Here is a 10,597-nt window from a genome sequence, read left to right on the forward strand (position 1 = left end):
TAAGTCCTCGAAACACATAATTTTCTTTCAAAATGAGTGATGACCTTTTGGGTCATCACAGAGTTTGAACAAAGTATTTGATGAAATACCTCACAGAGATTCGGTCGTATGGAATATATTGATTTCTGGATTTGCGAGATATGGTAGGTACCAAGTATGTTAAGGCTATCCCTTCTTTCTTTTGGCATGATATATACGACATAAACGAAACGAGCAAATGCACAACTTTCATAAATTACTTTATTCGTAGAAATGCTAGAGATGTGTATATTCTTGTTTTTCTCATAAGTCTTGTTATTCTATCATCTGTTCATGGGTCTCTGAAAATACGTAAGGTGATAAAGTCTATTTCATGATATTAATCAGAGGCATAACGGTCTTATGACACTCCGAAAGATTTTATTGACGTACTTATCATGCATTATATTGCATTCATTTACATTGACACATGACCAGATGGCGTTATATACGCGTATATATGTATATAAATATATGTATATAGGATATGGGAAAATGTTATGGCGTTATATACACACCACCACCTGATCAGCTGGTATACATTGATGATTTTGCCCACAGTGGCACCAGATGGCGTTATATATGCATGACGTTATATACACGTATATATGTATATTATATGTATATGGGATATGGAAAAAGGTTACGGCGTTATATACGCACCACCACCTGATCAGCTGGTATACGTTGATGATTTGCCTACAGTGGCCGAGATGATATGATGGGATGCCCTCAGAGGCTTGATGATGTTATATATGTATAGACCTACGCATTACATGACATTTATATGCATGACATTATAAATATTTCATGATTTACAGAGCTATCCAGACTTACATGTTGAGTTCTTTACTCCATGTTTCTTCCATGTCCTTATTTAATGTTGAGTTACTATTATATTTTAGTTCTGCCTTACATACTCAGTACATTATTCGTACTGACGTCCTTTTATTGGGGATGCTGCATTCATGCCTGTAGGTATAGATAATCAGTTGACGAGCCCTTATAGTAGACGAGATTGACATTCAGCGAAGGATCGATAAGACTCCACCTCATTCGGAGTACAACCGAGCCTATGAGTTGCCATGTCAGAAATTTGCTACAGACTTATGGGTAGGCCGGTACTATGTCTGATTTGATGTCAAATAATCGTAGAGGCTTTGTAAATAGAGATTCAGATTGTATATTATGTCAGAGGCCTTGACGGTCCATATGTATTCATATTTTAAGTAAAAAGTGATTCATTGATACAATATTTTTCCACTTACAATTGTACATTACGAGTTGTTTCCATGTTGGCCCATGATAGTTACAAAATGAATGAATGAGTTATAGAGTGGTTCGCTCGGTCCAGTACGACACCGGGTGATAGCCACGCCTCCCAAGGTTGTGGCGTGACAAAGTGGTATCAGAGCGGATCGTGTCCTAAGGAGTCTACAAAGTCGTGCCTAGTAGAGTCTCACTTATGGGTGTGTTGTGCGCCACATTTATAATTGAGAGGCTATAGGGCATTTAGGAAATGTTACTCTTATTTGGTTCCCAGATCGTTCTATAGAGCTGAGTCGTAAGAAGTCAGTATTAAACTTTCGCCAAATTTTGTATGCACCATTTTCTCTTCGTCCTTTTTTTCTAATTATTGCAATTTTATAAAATTTTGTGGCTTTTTCCTTTTTTTTTGGAAGCTAGATCTCTGTGATGAATTGAAGAAACATTTTTGAAATGGATAACTAATCTGGTCCTTGTATAAGTTCTTTTTATGTATCATTACGTGGGCCAATTAGTAGCAGGTGGAAATAAAGAAAGAGTGGCTGCGTTTTCTGAACTGTTGAATAATGTCAGATAGAAAACGAAAAGTGAATTATTAGACTAAGGTCTTTTTCAAGAATGACATAAACAAGTACTTTATATGGACTTGAAACTGACTATACTGTTGGTGAACATATATGATATAGGATAAGTTACCAGTTATGATTTGCAAATATTCACTCTAGTTTTTCATAGAATGGATACCTGTCAATATCTAATTTTTGCTCGCTTCTAAAACATTCCAAAAATCATATTTGTTTTTTGTCATTTGCCCAAAAGACCAAACCCTAGGCCTCTTCTCTTCTCTCCCCCTCTTATCTATCGTCGCCGCCTCCCACCACAGCGGAGCCGCCATCCAACCACCACCAAATACACTAAAAAATACACCATTCTCTTCTCTTTTTCATCCTCTTTCCAAATACATAGACCAAATCCTTTGAATCCCTCTCAAACTTCATGAATAAGTCAAAATCCGAAATCAAAGTTCACTTTATTTCTCAAATTTGTGAAGTTCTAGCCACCACTACTACTTGATACTTACATAGACGTGTAGAGCTTCACACGATCTACTATTTTACATTAGTTTTAATCCTGAATTCCGATGGTTAATTTCCGGTGAGGTCGCCGGCTACCACGGGTCCACTACCTCCAGCGTCCTTCCCGTTCTCACCTCCAATCGACTCAGACATGATTTTATTGTTGATTATACCGACATCGAGATTCAGCTCACCAGATTTAGTATTTTGGTATCAATAAACAATAAAACCATGCCCGGGTTGAATCACCACCATCGCTGCCATTGTCTCACCGCTGCCTGTGTGCTCGAGTTTTCGGTAAATCTTCAATCCATCTCCCCTTTCCCGTTTCTGATTTTTTAGTTTGTGCTTCAGATTTAATTTTAAGGTTTAATCTTTGTTTCTAATTTTGTTAGTAGTATATATAGGTTAATTAAACTATTATAATGTTAGTTGTGAATCGATTGTTAGTTCATAGCATAATAGCTCGTTGTTGATCGTTATCTGATAATAATTAAGCGATGCTCATCTGAATTCTGTTTTGCGAAATATTTTGTGGTTTCAGTTGTTCACTGTTAGTTTGTAGAGATCAGATTGCTTTAATCTAGTTTGTTTTAATGCTCAATCTAGTTACAATCAAAGTCTTGTGGTTACTTTTTCTATTTCATGATTGGATTGGATTTGAGTATTTGAGTTTGTATTGATAAAAGCTGAAATTTAAAAGAAGGAATAGGACAAGTTTGGTTGCTTTTACTGTTCCTGTGCTTTTGGAAGTACAAAACTCCAAAAAAGTCTGTCATTGTTTGGTATTAAAATACTATATTTTGGATAGATTTTGAACCAAAAGTTTGTTGAATAGTTAGAGCAGGTGTTTGGTGACAAATATGTCCTTTGGGCAGATTTTCAATCATGAACGCTTGCTTCTTCTCCTATAAAAGACTACACACACGCTCTAACACTGATCATCATCTTGGGCACTCAAAAAAGGAGCAACTAAAAGTGGATAGAACTTCCAGTTGTTTAGCTAAAACATCTCCAGAAAGAAGCATATGAACTCTTGAAGTTTCTTTTCTAGGTTCCGGTTTTTCAAACACATCATCAATTTTTGCTTCTTAATGAGTTCTGGGTTTAATTACTGCTGAAATTCTACTGTTGTTGTTGGTTCACTCTAGCCAAAATTGCTTGTTGTTCTGTCACTCGACTGCGTTCTTTCTACTTCTACGAACTAGGTATTTCGTCCAACTTCGTAATTTATTTCCTAGTTGCATAAAGTTATGGTGATGACGTGCTAAGAATATATTTTGATTGAATACATGGTTCTTTGAATAGAAAATTGATTTAGACTGGCTATTTGGATCTGCTAATGCATTTTGATTCAATTTTTCTGGTTAGTTATGGAAGTTAAATTGCTGGATGATGAAATATGTAGTAGAATAAGTTTCAGTTTTGTGTTTTCGCTTCAAGTGTTCTAGATTTTCTGTTAAACTAAGACTACATTTGTATTTGGCTCTATTTTTGGTCGAGACACTGATGTGGTTGAGAGTTTTCATTAGTCTAATGGTATCCCCATTAAGGAATTCAAGGTGTTTTCTGTTAATCTTTCTTTAAGTTGTATATGATTATTTTAGTTTGCTAAGAAACAATGGTGACAAATTCGACTTGCGTGACGACATAGTTTAGTTTAAGGAAAAAATAGATATAAGATCGATTTAAAATCTTCTGATAGCAAATAGCTTAGAGTAAATGTTTGTGTTTAATTTAAAAATCCTTCAATGAAACTATACTTCGTGTTTTGAGATATCTTACATAAACAGAATATTAGCTTGTTTTTCTTCTTCTTTTAGTTTAAATAGAAGACACACGTTAAAAGTTTTTTTTTAGTTTCTCCTAGGGATTTTAAATAGAAATGTGTGTTTAAAGATAAAAGAAGAATATGTGTGACTACTGGGTACTTCGTTTATTGCCAACTGGGAATTAAAATGTTTGAACCACGGCCTTGAGAAAAGTTTTCTTTTTGAAATGTTTCATTCTTCTTAAGTGCTAAAAATAATTTCAAGTGATTGCATATTGTGAAAGAAAAATTTATGTGAGGTTTGTTTGAGAGTGAGTAATCGTTTCTTTGGATTTCTTAACATAAGAGCCGTTTAAATAAAAAAAATTATCTTTAGTTTTTCAGAATTTCATGTCAAGGCACGTTTATTATTGATATTTGTAATTTTCTGTGGAATAAAAAATAGTAGCTTGTGCTCAGCTTCTTTATGTAGGTGACACTTTTCAAATTTTAAACTTTGATTTTGATATAGTATATTTCAACATAGTATGAATTATTGATATCAATACTTCAATTTGTACCATTATGTGAGAAGATAGACGAGAGGTTTAAGCAAAAGTTGGGTGTTCCTCTGTATCTATAACTATTTTTTTTCCTTCTAATAACATAGCTCAATAAAATCTGGCTAGATAAGATTGAGTTAAACGAAAAGTCAGATTCTTATTTTTAGATTAAAGGACCAATACCAATCGTTGAAGTTGAAAGGGCTCTAAAAAACTATAACGACCCGAGCGGTCGTTTTGAGCTTTTGCACTTTGCTTGCCAGTTCTCGGGCATGACTTACCCCGTGTGATGTGTTATGACTTATGTAAATCGTTGGTTTTGGTTTTCAGGATAATCAGAATGAATTTGGAAAAACAGTTTTCAGTTTGAAGCTTGAAATTTGAAAAGTTTGACCAAGATTTGACTTATTTGTATATGATCTCGGATCAGAATTTTTATAATTTGGTTAGATCCATTAAGTGATTTGGGACTTAGGAGCATGATCGGAATGTATTTTGAAAGTCCGTGGAAGGTTTAGGCTTGAATTGGCGAAATTGAGATTTTGACGTTTTCCGGTTGATAGGTAAGATTTTGATATATGAGTTAGAATGGAATTCCGGAAGTTGTAGTAGCTCCATTGTGTCATTTGTGACATGTGTGCAAAATTTCAGGTCATTCGGACGTGGTTTGGTTGGGCTTTTTTTATCAAAAGCGTAATTTGGAAGTTCTTGAAATTCTTAGGCTTGAATCCGATGTGATTTTTGTGTTTGGATATTGTTTTGAGCGTTCCGAAGGTTGGAACAAGTTTGAATGAGGTTATGGGATATGTTGGCATGTTTGGTTGAGGTTCTGAGGGCCTCGGGTGAGTTTCGGGTGGTCAATCAGACCATTTCATGTTGTTTGAAATTACAAAATTCGTTGATCAGTGTTGTAGAGAAAATGGCCTTTGCGTTCACAAGTAGGCCCTCACGTTAGCGATGGGTTAGCTGGAGAAGGCTGAGATTTTGGCCTTCACGTTCGCGAGGAAGGCTCCACGTTCGTGAAGGGCTAGGCGATTGGTCATCGTGTTCACGTGAAGTAGACCGCGTTCACGTAGAGTAATTTGGCAGCTGAGCTTCAGGGTATTTTTATTCAATGCGTTCGCGAGAGAGGTTAGGCATCGCGAAATGGTAGTCTGAGGAGGCATCACGTTCGCGAGTGGCAAGATGCGATCGCGAAGAAGGATTTTTGGTCAAAGATGGATTGTGCTTCGCGAACGCGAGGCTTTGACCGCATTCGCGAAGAAGGTTTTTGATGCCTGGGCAGAATGTTTAAATAGCCATTGTCTGCGATTTTGGGGCAAACTTTCACCATTTTTGGACGATTTTGGAGCTTTTTGAGAGGATTTGAAGAGGGATTCAAGAGATAACACCTGGAGGTAAGGTTTTTGAACTCAATACTCGATTCTTGTGTGAATTCTACCTAATTAATCATGGAAATTAAGCCTAAAATTGAGGAATTAAGGCTTGAATTTGGAGAGTGTAAATTTGGGATTTGAGGGGCCATTTTGGGTCCGATTTTGATGTTCTTGATATGTATAGACTCGTGAGAGGATGAGAATTCCATTGATGTTAATTTTGTCAGATTCTGAGGTATGGGCCCGGGGGCCAGGTTTGAGCAATTTCGGGATTTTTTATGTAAATTGGATATTTTTGAGGGAGCTTTAATCCTTTAGCATATTTTAATGGTTATGTACTGATTATGGCTAGATTTGGAGCATCTGGAGGTTGATTCGTGAGGGCAAAGGTATCGCGGGCTAGAGTTTGGACTGGATCGAGGTAAGTAATGATTGTAAATGTTGTCCTGAGGGTTTGAAACCCCGGATTTCACGTCGTTGTGCTACTTTGAGGTGATGCACACGCTAGATGATGAGCGTGGAGTCGTGCAATGTTGGGGATTGTGACTTGATCTGTCCCGTACGACTGTTAAGTCGCGTATTTGATTTGAAATCTTATGATATTCCATATTTTAGAGATTGATGTTATATTTTGGGATGTATGCCATGTTTGGGACCTTGTGCAGACCTGTTGAGACCCTTAGGGGCATTTTTACTATTCTTCCTCACTCTATTTATTTTGAAATCATATCCTCAGTCATGTTTTACCTGTTTAGTGTTTAAATATGGTTTTATCACTTTACTTCTTAAAAATGTGAAAACTGTTTGGCTGAATTCCCTGTTTTACTGATGGTCCGAGTGATTGTGAGGTTGATGACTGAGATAGACCGAGGGTCTGAGTGTGAGGTTGATGACTGAGATAGACCGAGGGTCTGATTGTGAGGTTGATGACTGAGATAGATCGAGGGTCTGATTGTGAGGTTAATGACTGAGAGAGGCTGATGGGCTGGTTGTGAGGATTATATATTTGTGGATCGGGTTGCACGCCGCAGCAATATATATGTATATATGTATATGGATCGGGTTGCACGTCGCATCGATATATTGGATCGGGCTGCACGCCGCAGCGATATAACGCTTGGGCTGTAGGAGCCCCTCCAGAGTCTGCACACCCCCAGTGAGCATAGTCACTATATTTATGGATCGGGCTGCACGCCGCAGCGATATCTGGATCGGGCTGTGTGACGCAGCGATTACTATATAGTACCTATTGAGTGTGAGTGCAGAGTGTGAGCGCTGATTGGTAAGATTTGAGTCATGAGTGACTGAGAGGCTTACCCGATGGGCTATATATATACATGTGCATAAGTGATGCTTTGCCTAAGGGGTCTGTTTATGAACTTATTGATTTTCACTCCTCTTTAAAGTGAGTTTCTATCGAATATGTTGATTTATTTACTGCTTTCACTCATCTTTAAACTGAGCCTCGGTCAAAAATGCTGAACAAATGTTTTTAAACAACTTTCATTTAAGCTGGGGTTTTATGAGATGTTCAGAATGTAATCACTGATTTGGCTTTCCTATTTCCATTGAGATTTTCATGTTATAAGGTGTTTATGACTCTTGTTTTGCCCGAGGGGCTGTATACGAACTATGTTTTTCCCGAGGGGCCTCTTACGATTTTCATCTCTTTAATTATAAATTGTATTGAACCTCTATTGAAACTTTTGGAAAGCATCTTTAACTGATTTTTACCAAAAATTGGATTTTAAATGAGACGATTGACTCGTATTCTGATTTGAAAGCTTGTTGTGCTTACTGAGTTTATCTTAATGTGGATTCATCATTTCTTACTGCTCAGACTTTATTTACTTTTATTACTTACTGGGTTGGAGTACTCACATTACTCCTTGCAACTTGTGTGCAGATTCAGGTATTTTTTTAGTTTGGTGGCAGCTTTATCGGAGTTAGCAAGGTAGCTGTCTGACGATCGCGGCTCCGCTTTCTCCCTCTTTGTTCTTCCTTATGTATAAATCGTGACTTTTCCCGACCATGCTAGTTTTGATGTAGTTAGACAGTTGTAGTAGATGCTCATGACTAGTGACACCCCGATGCTGGGCTTGTATGTTATTTTCGCACTGTCCATTCAGACTTATATTATGAAACATTTGTTTAATTAGAGGCTTAAAAATGACTCTTAACGATTAAAGGGTTAAAATGAGTGTTGTGTCGGCTGGCCTTGACTTCACGAGAAGAGCCATCACGATCAGGTCTGAGTTTTTGGTCGTGACAAGTTGGTATCAGGCTGAGCAGGTTTAGTAGAGTCTCGCGGATCGGTAGAGAGACGTCTATACTTATCCTCGGGAGGCTGCGAAACTTTTAGGAAAATTTTCACATTCTTGAATTCTTATCGCGCGTCCTTGACAGCTTGAAATGTAACTCTTCAAATTCCTTCCACGCGTTCATATACGTGCATGAGCGCTCAATATCATATGTGCAGCAATGGCTTGTGATTCCCTGATCGAGGGACGAGATGTGATCTCTGTGTGTTGATGTTGGGCCAGTCTAGAGGACTCGAGGACGGATTTTTGCCTATAGCTTGAGCACCAAGGTGCTGATTGTGTGAGCACATATTTTTGAACGTATATGTTCGGTAGTATCCCTATTAGTAGAAGTGATGGCTGGATGGCGATGCGATAAGTATGTTATGACTGCGAGATGTATTTATATGATTTGGAAGCAACCAGAAGGGTCTGCTGGAGGATGGAAGAACTATTAGGTACTTGATGTTATCTTGATTTGAGGTATAGCCCCGAGCTATGGGTGTGTGAAGAATCTTTTCATGTTTCCTAGTTGGAAGTGAAGTAAATTTCATGTTGCGGTATGAGTTCTAACTCAGGAATACTAAGTGACTGCGTAATGTTTACGACGGCGGAAGGTATACAAAAATGTTAGTTGGAGGCAAAGCATGTGGTTTATCTCCTACGGAGTATTCAAAAGTTGTGTGATCCCTATGTCGCCTGTTAGAAGATCTCATTTAAAATTGAAATATATGTCTTGAAATTTAGATTTGGGTCGCTTAAGAGAGTGGGTTCAACTATTATAAGAGTGAATGCGAAATTTGCATAAGATTTGAAGTACTAGATGGTCTGTGTTTCACGAGCTTATGGAGGATCGAGTTTAATCTCATTATGGCATTATGGAGGATTGATTAGTTGATTGTATGGTTATGTGCTACGTGGGTTCCAGTTTGAGGCATGCGTGTGAATCAGTTATGGCTTACGGAGATTGAGTTGTTGTTGGTAAAGGATGCTCGGTGCATAGAGCAGGAAGTTGCATGGTTATTCTAGGATAAGGTTACACTCTGCGGCGTTAGAGTGCTATTGAGGCATGAGTGGTTCTGTTCGTTTGATTAGGTGTGACGACCCGACCCGTCATCTCGTGAGTTACCACCCCGTTTTCCCCATTTCCTATTTATTTATGCTTCATTATCAGTGTTGGGTGTAAACGAGTTGATTTGGATTGGTTTTAGTAGTAAATGAGACACTTAGTCTCTTTAAGGAAGATTTGTTTTGGAAAAGTCAACCGGACGTTGACTTATGTGTTAGAGGGATCGGATTTGAATCCCGATGATTCGGTTAGCTTCGGGGGATGAATTGTGACTTAGGAGTGTGATCGGAAGTAATTTTGGAGGTCCGGTGTAGAATTATGCTTGAATTGGCGAAGTTAGTATTTTGGCGAATTCCGGTTGATATGTGAGATTTTGATCCGAGAGTCGGAATGGAATTCTGAGAGTTGTTGTAACTTCGTTAGGTGATTTGGGATATGTGTGCAAAATTTCATGTCATTCGGACGTGGTTTGGTCGGGTTTTTGATCGAAAGTGTATTTCGAAAGTTTTTAGAAAATTAGGCTTGAATTCGATGAGTTTTTGGTAATTTTATGTTGCTTGAGGTGTTTTGATGATTGGAAGAGGTTTGAATAATGTTATGAATTATGTTGGCATGTTTGGTCGGGGTCCCTTGAGGCTCGGATATGTTTTGGAAGAAATTTTGGAAGATTTTTGTCGTTTGAGCATAAGCATGTAATGATCCAAAGGTCTATTTTTAGTTCTAGAGATTGAAATTATATTTCGAGATTTCCAGAATTTAAATAATGAATTATAGGAGTGATCTGGAAAGTTTGGTCTAATTTCATCAAGTCGCGATTGGGTTTTTGACGCGAAACATGAGTTAGCGAAATGGATATCGCACTGAGCAAACGAGCTCCGAATTGAGTTTCGATTAAAGAACTATGTTCGTATCATTATTTGTGACTCATAGGAACAAGAATCATCGAATTCCGAGTTCGTATGATGGAGTTAGAGCCATTTTAGTGAAACAAAAAAAAACTGCAATTTTTTTGGCTGCTGCTGTAATTTTTTAGCAGCGTGAACAGTAACCGCGTGTGAATAGTAACCGCGCGTGAACAGTAACCGCGCGGTGAACCGTACTTCTGAAAAATTAACATTTCATCCGCGAACCCAACCCATTTTTCCACCATTTTTGAGCAACCTTGAGAGCTTTTGGACG

At 37.9% G+C, this 10,597-nt stretch overlaps 1 long non-coding RNA gene across 1 annotated transcript; it reads left to right on the forward strand.

Annotated features, from left to right (window-relative positions):
* The first annotated feature begins 1,856 nt into the window (after positions 1-1,856).
* Positions 1,857-8,207, forward strand: LOC142172951 (uncharacterized). Its single transcript, XR_012702215.1, has 2 exons — positions 1,857-2,657; positions 7,956-8,207. It is a non-coding gene; the product is annotated as an uncharacterized LOC142172951 (long non-coding RNA).
* The last annotated feature ends 2,390 nt before the right edge of the window (positions 8,208-10,597 follow it).

This window comes from Nicotiana tabacum, chromosome 18, assembly GCF_000715075.1.
Source record: "Nicotiana tabacum cultivar K326 chromosome 18, ASM71507v2, whole genome shotgun sequence".
In the NCBI taxonomy this organism is placed as follows: Eukaryota; Viridiplantae; Streptophyta; class Magnoliopsida; order Solanales; family Solanaceae; genus Nicotiana; species Nicotiana tabacum.